The sequence below is a fragment of the Nuphar pumila genome, chromosome 9 (genome assembly GCF_984573655.1).
Source record: "Nuphar pumila chromosome 9, dmNupPumi1.hap1.1, whole genome shotgun sequence".
In the NCBI taxonomy this organism is placed as follows: Eukaryota; Viridiplantae; Streptophyta; class Magnoliopsida; order Nymphaeales; family Nymphaeaceae; genus Nuphar; species Nuphar pumila.
The window spans coordinates 115,078,069-115,091,264 of NC_143257.1; the positions used below are offsets into that span (position 1 = coordinate 115,078,069).

The 13,196-nt window shown below is 38.2% G+C and overlaps 1 pseudogene; it reads right to left on the minus strand.

Moving 5' to 3' along the window:
• Positions 1 to 12,202: 12,202 nt before the first annotated feature.
• Positions 12,203 to 12,928, minus strand: LOC149828959 (kiwellin pseudogene; annotated as a pseudogene).
• Positions 12,929 to 13,196: the final 268 nt, after the last annotated feature.

Genomic DNA, 13,196 nt, shown 5'->3' on the forward strand with positions numbered 1-13,196 from the left:
TTTGAAAAAGTTAGAATTTGAATCTAACTTAGAATTTGAAGTAGATCTGGAAAGAGAGACTTGGAATTCCAAGTCTTGGAATAATCAGAGTTTGAAAAAATGGATTTTGAACTTGAAGAAATAAAAAGAAAAGTAGATTTTGGAACTTAAGATAGAATCTTGAAAAAAATGAAGTTTCAAAGTCAAAATGGACTTTGAATTTGAATGAATCGATTCTGAAAAAGGAATTCTTAATTTCAGAACCTGAAAGAGGAATTGAATTTGGATTTAAGAAATAGATTTAAAAATAGTTTTTTGAAAATAGGAACTGGATTTGAAATCTGGAATCCTAGATGGAATTCGATCCAAAATCTGGAATTCTAGATGGAATTGGATCCGAAATCTAGAATCCAAGATGGATTTGAATCCAAAATCTGGAATCCTAAATAGAATTGGATTCAAAGTCTAGAATCTAAGATTGAATTGAATCTAAAGTCTGGAATCCTAAATGGAATTGAAATCTGGATTTGGGAATGGATTTTGAAAATGGGATTTGGATTTTGGAAATCCAGATGAAACTTGGAATTGGATCTGAGAAATCCTAAATCGATTTTGAAATTGAAAAGGAGGATGAATTTTTAGGAAAAATCGATTTTTAGAGTGAATACTAAGTTTTAAAGTCTGATTTAGGATTTAAGACTTAGGATTTTGGAATTTTGAGAAATAAAGAATAAATCTTGAATTCAGACTTAAATTCTGAAATCAGAAGATGATTTGGAAGACTTGGGCACCTGAAGCGAAAAATAAAGAATAAAGCTTGATTTTAAAACTAGAATTTTTGAAATCAGGTGATGAATCTGGGAATTTCAATGTTAAATTGAACTTTGAAATTTGATATGAAATGTTGAATTGAATTTGAATTTGAAATTGAATCCTGAAAATGAATTTGGAATTTCAAAGTTGAATTGAACTTTGAAATTTGATTTGAATTGGAAATTGAATTTTGAATTTAGAGATGATTTTGAAATTTCAAAGTTAAATTGAACTTTGAAATTGGGATATTGAATTTTGAAAAATAAGATAGAATTAAGAATAGGAAAATAAATTTGAATAAGAATTGAAGATTGATTTGAGAAATGAAGAAGATATTTGAAAATATATCTCAAAATCACTTGAATTTTGAAAATACGATATAATTCTATCCTAAATGATGAATGAATTAAAACAATTTGAAATTGGATTTTGAAAAACATATTTCATTCTTTAAATGAATTGAAATAAGATTGAAGATATAATACATTTCTGACTATGGTCATAAAATGTATTATATAATAATCGTGTTTAAATTCATTTGAAAAATAAAATACATTTTGGTGCCTTTATAGAGTTTAAAATGAAATTAATTCTCAATATATCCTGACTATGGCCATTGATATATATTTTGAGTTAATTTTAAGTTAAACTCTGATAGAGGAAGAAAATATTTAAAAAAAAAAATATAATGATTTTTGAAAAAGATCCAGTATGGATCCAGTGTTATTCCATAAAAGATGAAAACCATAAGTTTTGTTCACACCTTGACTATAGCCATTGATGCAAATCGTAAACTTAGGATTTAATCACATTTTATTAGGATGGTGCACGTGTCATTCGTGTTCTCATTCATGAAATTTTTAAGAGAGAAATATCATGAAACAAGAAATTCTAGAAGATATGTATGCTCATACATTCTAATCTAGTACAGGAAAGGTAAATTTCTCATTATAATCTAGCTATTACAATTCTGAGATTGAAATGGAAAGTACAACTCCTAAGCTAAGGAAGGAAATGACATTTTCTATTTCCTGCAAAACAAATGGAGTTGGCAAAATATCATACATGGAAAGAAATCTAAAATATTAAATTGGAACCGAAATGTACATGCTGGTAAAAGGATACATATATAATATATTAAACAAAGGGGAAAATGGGTATAACGTGCTTTTGTGAAAGATTCCAAAGCCAAGCCAGAAAAATAAGGATCGGTTAGCAAATACTTTAGTTGCTACGAGACATAGTAAACGATTTCAGTTTCATAACTAAATTATGCATCGACTGCCCATGATAGCCAAATGGAAACTTTGATGTATAGCTAAGACCATCATTCCCTGGAGCATGCATTGGCGGCCATGTAAGGCTGGATGGCTGTGAGATGAGGGTCGGCTGGAATGTGCAAAAAATAGAAGGTGGTGCAAGTGCATGATGTTCAACAATTAAATTAGGAAATGATGGTGATGGAATATATTGATGGAGGATGAAATGCAGTAAGGTGACAGGGATGACAACACAGAGAACTACAACAACGACTAATGAAGTGAAGTGGCAGGGGGTGATGACATGTACAAGTATATCTACAAGATATGGTGTGGCAAATATCATATCACTGCGAAAGATGCTACAGATGCTAATAAAATGACCTATGGGAATATACAGGTATTGTGCATAAGCACACATCCACTACATCACATATTGTTGTTCATTGCAACAAAGCATATATATGCAAACTAAACTTTATACAACATGTACATAGATGATTAATATCATAAAAAAAAAACCAAACATGGATATGCAAACTAAAATTTACACAGTATATACACAGGTGATGCCACCAAAATGAAACACAGGTATGCACACTAAAACCTACACAGTATATACACGGGTGATTAGTACCACCAAAACCAGATTTAAGTAGCTCATCAGGGTCACATTCTGTATTTTTATGGATTTACCTAATAGTGACCATGTCACGATGGTGGGTGAATAGTGAGAAATTGTTGGAAAGAAGGAAGGTGACAACGATGGAAATGTTGTAAATGGAAATGTAGGCGAGGCAGCTATGATGACAGCAAAGTCATTGTTGTGTGTTGTAACATGTGGTGTAGGGGATGGGGTAGATGAAGTACTATACACCTATCCAAATATGCCTATGCAGAAAACATACAGAAAATAATGTTGAGTGTTGTAGAATGTAACATAGGAAGCAAGGTAAAGGCGATATGCTGGGAAGGAGAGTATGCAACAATGCAATTTATACATGAATTACTGATAAAAGCAAGATATTACAATACATATCCATGAAATCTGATAAAATAAGCGAATGAAACAGAATGGATGATTCAATATTTTGACAAGCAGATGCAATCAAATCTGGATTAGTGACTGGTGGCGACTGGAGAGGCAAAAGGAGAGGCGCTAAGAATACTGCGACTGGAGTGCAGAAAAATGACTACAACAGGTGCACAGTTTGAGCTCCTCAACATCCTCATGACTTGAATCTGGAATCTTCACCATAAGCCTCACTTGCGTTTGCAACAAGGAAAGTGACTTTTCTGTATTTAGGTGACTCATGATATACACCATTTTGATGCCTTGAACTGTCTCTTGTGATAAGTCTAACTGGACTATGATTGAAACTAATGTCTGCAAGAAGAGCCGGAAATAAAGTATTGCTGCTCTGGAGCAAGTTGACGCGATGCAATTGTCAACCAAGTCAATCTGTCATTCGACATTCTTAGTCATTTTCAGCTTCAGACAGTGTCTTAAGAGCTTGCCTAAATCTCTCCATTTCTTCTTTAGATAATGTAGGGCGTTGAGAGAGACTTTCTCTTAGTGAACATGTTACCATCAGCAAAAATGTCTGTGATTATTGTGGCGAGCCGTGATATCAAAGGCAAGGGCTCAACTCCTGCTTAATATCTTCATTGTGTTTACTGCATCTGCTGACAACACCAAATCAAGAAAATCCACCAGCTCCTCACCCGAGACCGACCCAGCGAGCCCCTTGTTGCTATGAATTTTAATGTATCCTTTTCAGTTTCAATACTTTCTGAATTCATGAAAGTTTTGGTACATATTTCTATGTCAAGCTCCTATGCCCTTCACCAAGTATCAACTGACCAGATAGAATATATTGTTTTTTTTTTTGAAATTATGGGGATCACCAGATCTCGCTTCAGAAGCAAGGTCAGAATCTTGACCTTGCTTAAAATTTTGGTTGCCACAAATATCCATCTCCCCTGAGTGATCCTGAATCCAAACATTTCCACTACTCCCTTGAGACTTTGGTGGCTCATTTAACAGTGGTAGCACCTCTGAGTCAGATCTTTCAGCCGAGCCTGAGGTTACTTGAGTCGACAAGCCTGTATGGAGGAGGTATTGTGTTGCTGTGTAGCAGGTGAAAGTGTGGAGACAGTGCAACAAAATGGATATTGTATGGTGGAGATGTGAGGTGCGGATGAATGCACTTGTTGACAGTAGGTGAGTGAGGGGATGATGTGCTGAGGGTTGTGAAGTGTATGAGAAACTGAAGATATGCAGTTTACAGAAGAGTACTCAATATCATCTGTGGAGCCAACTTCTGACACCAGAACTCCATAAACTTCTAGGATTTGATGTCGTTACCGATCCATCAACATCGGACGACTCATATTCAATCAGTTATGTCTTCTTCCAATATTGGGATTTTAGTTGAACATCACCTGAAATAAAGTCATCATGAGATAAGCTTAAAACATCGACCACAAAACTGAAGTAGTGATGACTGTAATGAATCATAAAAAAAAAGGAAGTGCGTTAAGCGTATTGAAAGAAGTATACACCCCTTAGGTTTCTCATTCATGATGGGACCATTGAATTGTATTCCTCTGCCAAATGTAACCTTCGATACTGCAGATCACCTTATGAATCTCTTTCTCATGAACACCTTTTCTCATTAAAAGTCCCCAAACAATATTGTAGAGAACTGATTGAGTGATTGTTAATTTTTTTTTAATGACTGATTTCAACACATTCTCGCGAACAAATAGGGCGATTTCCATCAGTTTTCTCACATTCATCACCAGACTTCTCTCTTGTATTGAATTTCAACGAGACTCTCAGAATAGTTGGATTGAGCATACCATGGCTGTGCAATTCTGAAAGAGACGCTTCCCTGATCCACCAAAAGAAGCCTTCTGAAGGGTCGATAACCTGTCTAATGCATTTAGAGTATGGACACCCCAATCAGAAGGGGGGCAGACATCAGGAAACCATCCGATCATCTCTACGAGACCTCACCAGCTTAACAAGGCAAGGGTTATGCAACCAGAGCATTGCCGCATCATTGGATAGGGGGGTCAAGGGGGAAATAACATTGTGATAGCAAACAGAGGAAACAAAATACTATAGATGATTACGATAATGCTAAACAAAGAAATTAGTAAATGGAATCAACCGATGAAACAAAAGATCAGTAATGCTAGGCAAGAGTGAATGAATATAACATAAATGACTAAATCCATTAATAAATTGAAACCAAACAGATGGAACACAGTAATGGACAGGAGTTCATATTGGTCTCTTCTCTTTTTGCAAGAAATCTGAGATCCGATGTGTATTCCAAAACCAACATGCATTGAGGTAAGACCATCAGATGATATGTTATCCAAGTATCAAATGAAATTGCAGAAAACGAGGTGATAAAACCCAAAAAAAGGAATGTTGAATCAATGAACAAGAAATGAAGATATCCTGTAAAAATATAGGCATACAGAGAACGATAGATGAACTGTAAAAGAGCATTGAATCTAAAGGAAAAAAAATTTTAATAAATAGAGGAATAAATTGCAAAAGAAATGTAAAAATTCTAAAACAACTACAAAGGCAGAGAGGAAATCCCAGAATGGTTCATCCCTTTTACTGTTGCACAAGGAGGTATTGAAATTGCTATAGGCAATTCGGCACCATCCATGATGCGTTAATGGAGGCAAAAGCAGAAAAAAACCGAAAATAAAACCAGAAAAACAAGAAGGGTTACAAAAGGTGTAGATGCCTACGGTGGGATAATGAAATGGTAAGTAAAGTGTAGAGTGCGTTGTGTTGAGGAAAAGCAAGATGCAAAGGTAGCTAGCAAAGTAACCAATATATTGAAACCAAAGAAAATCCAGACGCGATCAAAAGGGGAAGAGATCTTAAAATAAAACTCTGATGATGTTGCAGGGTATCTTGTATCAAAGCAAGAAAACAAATGCATAAAACTAATATTGGGATGAATGAGATATTCCAAACAGAAGAAAATAGTATACAATCGAACACTTATTAAAACAAGAAAACAAATGCAAAACATATAATCAAAAAATGAGAAGAAAAAATAAATAAATAAAGATAATGTTGGAAAATTCCGTTGATGTTACTCTATGTGAGCCGATGCTGCTACATGCAGATCGGCACCACATGTGAGGCTTTGCATCAAATAAAAAAAAAGACAAACCAAAAGCAAATGTGAATAACAAAAAGGGGAAAAGAGGTAAAAAAAAGAAACAGGAAAAGGATTTTACAGGAGATCGAAAGAGGGAGAAGGTGGTTACTTACCTATAGCTACAGGGGCTCTGAAGATTGATCGGCAGAGAGAAACCAAGGGAAGAAGAAAAGAAGGCAGAAGAAGAAGATGGGGAGAGGGTGAAGGCGATCGTGAAGAGGATGGCAATGGGGAGGTGAAATGCGATCTGAGAGAGTGAAGAAGGGTGCAGGGGTGGAAACGGATGGGAAAATCGGGGAGCCTCGCAGTTGGTTAAATAGAAGGAAGTTGTTAGGCTCCTTCTAAAAAATGGTCCCCTAATTTTAGGGATTTTCAAAAAGAGGGCTTATCTACAAGTTTTTCTTAAAAATGGTGTAGAAAGCTATATTTTCTGAAAATTTTTCTTTTTATATATTTTTTGATAAAAATTCTAAAGATATGAGGAAAATACAGGGGATTTTAGGAAAATGGGATCCAAAACAAGGTTTTTAAAAGATTTTTATAAAATATTCGCTTTGAAATTGTAAGTTTTTCTGAAATAGAGTTTTTCATAAAATACATGGTTTATTTCAGAAAATGACCCTCAAAATGGATTTAGATCCAAGATTCTGAGAAAATATGGATTTTGGATCTCGAATTGAGATTGGATCCAGATAAAACATCTGATAAGATTCAAAGAATTGATTTTTTTTATTTTTTGAGGAATAGAAGATCTGGGATCAGAATTGGATCCGAATATCTGTTTTGGATAAAAAATTGGGTCAGAAATAGAAATTTAATTTGGATTTTAGTGAATTTAAGAAATGAATGGATTTTTTATCAGAAGTTAACCTGATTATTCAGAAGATGTGAGTCAGGGGCAAAAGGAGAATTTTTGGAAAATTTACGGTGTTCATAGGACTCAAACCCCCACCAAGAAGCAACAATGGCAGAAGGCAGAGTCCTCCTGCCAGCCAAAAGAGAACAAAGGCAGGGGGCAGAACCCCTGCCAGCCGAACAAAAACAAAGGCAGGGGGGTAGAGCCCTCTGCCGACCGAGCAAACACAATGGCAGGGGGGCAGAGTCCCCCTGCTAGCCCAAAGAGAACAAAGGCAGGCGGCTGAACCCCCTGCCGGCCGAGCAAACACAAAGCCAGGGGGAAGATCCCCCTGTCGTTGTTGCTTAAACAAGGGTAGGGGGGCAGAGCCCCCTGCCGAAAAGGACCAGCGGCAGAGGGCGGGGCCCCCTGCACATAGATTGGAAAGAGGGACAGGGGGGAGGTGCTCACCGATGTGGTCACTGGTGGACTTCAGCCGAGTTGCTAGAGTGGGAGGAACAGGCGGTGCGTCACCGACGGGGTCGCTAAGAGAACAAGGAGAGATGGTGGTGATCGAAGAGGGGGTGGCCGACGGTCGGTGGTCGTCGATGGCAGCAGGGGGATCCACCCAATTATGGTGGTGTTCGGAGGGGTGTTCGGCTGCTTCAATTGTCGACGTCTGCTCGAAGGATGGGAGGCAACAGAGGGGGATCAAGCGAGGGAGGAGAAAGGGAGGTGGGTCGGCGAAAGAGGGGAGAGAGAGAGAGAGCTTGGAGAGAATTTTGCGTCCTAGATGAGTCATTTTACATCGAAAAGTAGCAACGGCTTAGCAACAGACAAATTTTGTCTCAAAATTTGTTGCTAATCCGTCGTGAAGTTGTGATGTAGTTTGAGACAGAATATTTATGTCGCTAATCCATCATTAATTAGCGACAGAGTTTGAGACAAAATTATTTCGTCACTAATCCATCATTAATTAGAGATGAATTTTGAGACATAATTTTTCTATCGCTAATTCTATAACTAATTTAGATTTTAGGGACGACTAGTTTTCTCTAGCTAATCCATCGCAAATTTGCGATAAATTATTTCTGTCACAAATTTGTAACAGATTATTTCTGTCGCTAATTAACATTTTTCTTATAGTGTGTGGAGGTAGATCCAGACAAGATCGATGTCATTATGAGTTGGACAACTCCAAAAATCTCAAGCCTTTGATAGGATTCTTGGGACTCACTGGTTTCTACCAAAAGTTCATTAAGAATTATGTCTAAATCAGTCTTCCCTTGACTAAACTTCTTAAGAACGATGTTTTTAGTAAAATGATGAAGCTAGCCAAGCCTTTTAGGCTCTAAACATCGCCATGAGCTCAACACTAGTTTTGGGCCTTCTTATTTTAGTTGGCCCTTTATCATTGACACCAATGCCTTTGGAATAGGAGTGAGAGTTGTTCTCATACAGGATGGCCATCCCTTGGCCTATTTTAGCAAGGTCATAGCTGAAGGAAAGAGAGGCCTATTGACTTATGAAAAAGAGTTCATGGCCATAATTATAGCCGCCATCAAGTGGAGGGCCTATATGTTGGAGCACCATTTCATCATTCGGACCAACCACAATAGTCTCAAATTTATGCTTGAGCAATGAGTGTCTACTCTAATTCAGCACAAGTAGATCTCTAAACTCATGGGATATGACTTCAAAATCTAATGCAAGAAAAGAGTCGAAAACAAGGTAGTCAATGCCTTATCAAGGAGAGAATGTGAAGAGATTGAGATGAAATAGCTATTGGAGTCACTTTTCCCTTCCTTGAAGAATTGATCCAAGATTACCAAAAAGATTAGGAGATCAAGAACCTCAAAATCCAAATTGAGAACCAACCCCAAAAGCTGAAGCATTATAAGATCCAAGGTGCCTACATCTTGCACAAAGGGAGGATCCATGTGCTTAAGGGGTCGACCCTAATTCTCAAGCTTCTACACCATTTCCATGATACTCTAGTGGCTGGACATGAAGAATTTGAGAAGACCTATTTCAAAATTAGTAGAAAATTCTCATGGCAAGGACTCAAGAAGGATGTTAAAGAATATGTGGCCAATTGCGATGTATGCCAAAGGACCAAAAACAAGACCACTTTCCTCAAAGGCTTTTGTAACCTCTCCTTATTTTTAAACTAAGTATGTGAAGAGGTCTCCCCAAAGTGGCTAGGTACAGTACAATACTTGTGGTGATTAATAGGGTCACCAAGTATGAACATTTTATTTCACTACTATACCCTTACATGACTAGGTCAATAGCCAAGGTTTTTGTGGAGTCCATCTTGAAACTTCACGGCATGCCTAAGGTCATAGTAAGTGATTGGGACCCTATCTTTGTAAGCACATTTTGGATGGAGTTTTTCAAGCTACAGGGCACCAAGTTGGTTATGAGCACTACTAACATCCTCAAACGGATGGACAAATTGAAGTTCTTAACCAGTATCTTGAAAACTACTTAAGGACATTCGTTATATATACACCCAAGCAATGGGTCCTATTACTACTATGGACTTAGGGGTAGGCATCGAGCCAGCCCGGCCTGGACCGGGCCAGCCCGGTCAATGGCACGACTCATTTTACTAATGGGCCAGGTTTTGGGCCGGTTCTTAACAGGCTCAGGTTTGAAGAGAAAGCCCATGGCCCAGCCCATTGGCCCAATTAACGGGCCAATGTGAAGCGGGTCCAGCCTGACCCAAAGCCATTTATTTTCTTTTATTTCTATGATACAACACAAAAACCTAATTCTTAATTAGTGCAACTAATTAGGTAAATAATAATAATTAACAAATATCAAATTCCCATGCAACTAATTAGGTAAATAGTAATAGTTATCCAAGTTACTATGTAATAGTTAATTTTTAAAAAATTTATATTATTAAAAAAATTAATAAATAAGTCAAACTCATCGGGCTGGCCTGGGCCCAACCCACATATGTAACGGGCTAGGTTTCAACCCAGTACCTAACAGGCTGGGGCCTAAAATCATGACCTAAACCCAGTCCATGGGGGGTCAGGTCGGCTTTACCCATTAGGTTGCCCGGCCTGTTTTCCACCCCCATATGGATTAAGTGGTCCTACAACACCAATCAACATTCATCCATCGAAGCCTTATATAAGAGGCAACCTCCTGCTATAGCACAATACATGATAGGGATCACTTGCATGGATGTAGTTGAGATAGACTTGCTTGAGAGGGATCAACTACTCAAGAAACTCAAAGACTCACTTTCAAGAAGCCCAAAATAGGATGCAACAATAGCATAACATGCATTATCAGGAGCGAGAATTAAAGATTGGAGAGTGGGTTTTGTTGAAACCCCCACCTTATAGACAACTCACCTTGAGAAGAGCATGATCCAACAAATTGGCACCAAGATACTAATGCCCATTTGAGATAGTGGAGAACAATGGCAAGGTAGTTTACAAGCTACAACTTCCCGTTGATACCAAGTGTAGATACCCCAATTATGACCAAGTCATTTTATATGCCAAAATCCAATGTTTTCCTATTGACACACTGATTGTCGTCAATAACTGGCTAGAACCAGAATGTGTCTGTCAGCATCCCTTTAACGACACATGGATTGTCGTTAAGAGATCTTGATTGTCATTAGCAGCATATGTTGTTAGCGATTCATTTGGTCCAAAAACATGCTCTATACGGAGATAAGTTTCTAAAGGTCTTTATCCTTATCCCTCAAACTCGTGAGATAGGATTCCCTGAATATAGCCTAAGTCTCTAGAGTCTTAAATGATCTCTTGTCTATCTCTTCCCTAATCCCTAAGCTAGGAAACCTCTAGTCAATTAGAAAGAGACCTTTAAAACATCAACCAATCTCGCTCACCTTGCTATAGGTCTAGAGGTAAGTATTGGCTTTCGCCTAATAAACACTTTTATATTTTAACCTCTACCCCTAAAGTGATTATTTAACCTCTACCCCTAATGTAGTCTTATGACTAAAGTCTGCCACCTCGTCATGAACTCAGAGTAAGTGTCAGCCTAAATGCATAAATGACTCTTGTACTTTTTTTTCTTTTGTGACATTTTTTTTACTTTCTTTTTAATGTTTTCTCCTATCAAGATAAAAGAAAATGACTCCTCAAGGAACTAACATATAAAGCTGATTAACATGAAGAGGCCATACCACTGGAATTGCTGTATGTTTGGCCTTGTTTGTCCAAGAATGGTTTGGCTGAAAACTCTAGTTGAATCTCATAGTGCAAGTTTTATTTGACCCCATCAATGGATTCATCATTGTCCACTTATTGGGAGATCGGTGCACTGGTAGTTTTGGAAAAATAGGATTAATAGTGAAATTTTGACGCATTATAGACCATTGATTTTGTAGCCCTTAGAAAATAAGCTCGTACAACACAATTGGACAAATGTGAAACATGTTTTTTGATAAACAAATCATATATAGATCATATCCATAAGGCTTGACAAAGAAAAATGAAGAAAATGTGAAGGAATAGCTTGTTTCTATTAGAGAGTAGTTTACGCTCGTGGGAGCCAATATTTTCCCCTATAAGCAATGTTATCGGCATCGGGCCAATACACATCGTTTCAGCAGAAAATTGATACGCTTCACCCTGGATCAGCTATTTTTTAAATAAATGCAAAAAAATACTAAAAAATTATTTATTATTATTTTAATAGTTTTAACACGTGCCATGTTATAATTGACACATAATATTTTTTTATTATTTTATGGCTATACAGAACGCTTCACTTGAGTATCAGTATTGGTGTTTCAGAAACTCCCATAGTCAAATATATGGTACGTGCAGATCCAAAAATGCTTATGAAAATCCCTTTGACACATCTACAAACGATCCGATTTTACTAAGCGTGTATGAACATCTATCAAGTTCTGTCAGTTTTTTATTCTCTCTTTTCCATTGCTTGCAAAGCATGGCATTGACCCACTGTAGCATCACTAGAGCACAAAGAATTCATAAAATATGAACTAAAAGCCCCAGTATTTATTATCAATGAGGTGGGTATGGGGTCACATGGATGCTGCGACAGTCATTTTTTATAAAGTTTTCAATACGATTAGCATATATAAAGGACACGACACGGACACGGACACGAAGGGACAAAATGGAGTATCCTTGCGACAGAAACCTTAGGCCATGGACCAAGTCACACTTTCTTCACCGGAACTGAGTCCAAGTGCATCCCAAACAGCTTGCGAGCCGTCCACTATGTTGTTTCGACAAGGTGGCTGCCCAGCGTGCTCGGCATCGCACCCGTGCATCGAGTCGCACTCGTCGACCACCTTCGCCGTTGTGCTTCTACCGTTACTAGTGGCAGTTATGGCGATCATTTTCCCGCACCGGCTGCCACCATCATACCACCCGGTTGACAGAGCCACCACAAGCTCGCTATTGTCATGGTAGGAGCCATCACATTCCGATGGCCCGCCTCCATCCCCACCTTCACTGAAGTCATTTAACGTGAGTATCGCACTGACAGAGTCGGAGACCGGTGGCGAACATGTATAGGTTGGGTAGGACTGGCCATTGCAGCTCATTGTGCCCGATGGCGAGCAGGTACCATCACTTTGTGGTGAACCACCGGAGCAGATGTGCGTGCCAACTTGGGGGTCATCGGTGCAAAAGTTGTTCACACAGATCAGTTGGCCATCGCAGTCGTCATTCGTACTGCAAGGGCCATTGCAAGACGATTGAGCAGAGACAGAAGGAAGTACCAACACATGAATTAGGAGGAGGCATAGAAGAAATGTTAGTGATGAGATGGCCATATATGTAAGAGAGAGAGAGAGAGAGAGAGAGAGAGAGAGAGAGAGAGAGAGAGAGAGAGAGATGTGTGTTGAGTTTTGGAGGTGAGGTGTGCTGTATATAGAGGATTGGATACATGCATACTTGCATAGAAAGAGAAGCGGGACTTGGTCCACTCATCCCTGTCTTCATAACTTGATGTCAGCATGTACACTTGCATGAAAAGAAAAGGAGCAGGACTTGGTCCACTGATGTCATACCCCTTGTGAGATCTCTTTGTGTCAAGTAGATTTCGTCATATCGGACGCTGTAATAAGAATCAACC